Here is a 992-nt window from a genome sequence, read left to right as displayed (position 1 = left end):
CCAGGAAAGATGTTTTTTTTTTGTTAAGTCGTAATTGTCCTTTATTGGAGGTTGTTCTGTTATTAAATATGATGGTTTAAATTTTTAAATAAGTGCTGTATAAATGATGATTTCATAATAATTGCATAAAGTGCTTTTTTAAGGTGTTGTGACGACCTTCATTCTAGTTTTATTGTTTATTTTACTTATGGCCAAAGCACAAACAAAGTCAAAAGAAACCAAAGTACTTATTCATTTATTAAAATCCTGTTGAATGTGCCAAGGTCATCAAAAAATGTTATGAGTGTAAACAAATTATTTACAGCACATTATCAACGGGAATAAATTACATCGGAAGAATGTCACGTAGACATTTGTTTGATTTGAATGAGTTTATCGCCCCAAAACAGATGACTAAAATTAATTTTCCGATATTCGTTTTCTCGATTTGCTTCCTTTTCGACTTCTCGACTTTTTGTGTTTTCAATTGTGCAAATTTTCGATTTTCCAAATGTTCGGTTTTTGATTTTTTGAATTTTCGATATTTCAATTTTCCGATGTTTCAGTTTTACGATTTTTCAATTTTTGGATTTTTCAGTTTTTGATGTTTTTAAATTTTCGATTTTTCGATTTCTCAATTTTTCCATTAATCGATTTTCTGATTTTTCGACTTTTCGATTTCTGGATTTTTCGACATACATTAGAATTTATCTTTTATTTAATTTTCCCATTTTAGGTTTATCGACTTTTCAATGTTTCGATTTCTGGATTTTTCGATTTTTTACTTTTTCAATCCTCCAATTTTTCGATTTTTCAGGTTCTTGTTTTCTCAATTTTTCGATTTTTCATTTCTTAGATTTTCAATGTTTCAATTTTTTTCATTTTTAAATTTTAAAATTTTCAGTATTTTGGCGCTCCGATTTCTTTATCTTTCGATTTTTTGATCTCTCGGTTTTCCAATTTTTTATTTTTTAAAATTTTTCGTTTTTTCAGTTTTTCGACTTTTCGATTTT

The sequence above is a fragment of the Zophobas morio genome, unplaced genomic scaffold, assembly GCF_036711695.1.
Source record: "Zophobas morio isolate AGI-343-1 ecotype UQ-CSIRO unplaced genomic scaffold, CSIRO_AGI_Zmor_V1 ptg000018l, whole genome shotgun sequence".
NCBI lineage: Eukaryota > Metazoa > Arthropoda > Insecta > Coleoptera > Tenebrionidae > Zophobas > Zophobas morio.
The sequence above is the reverse complement of the archived record's forward strand: the minus strand, read 5'-3'. Positions refer to the sequence as shown.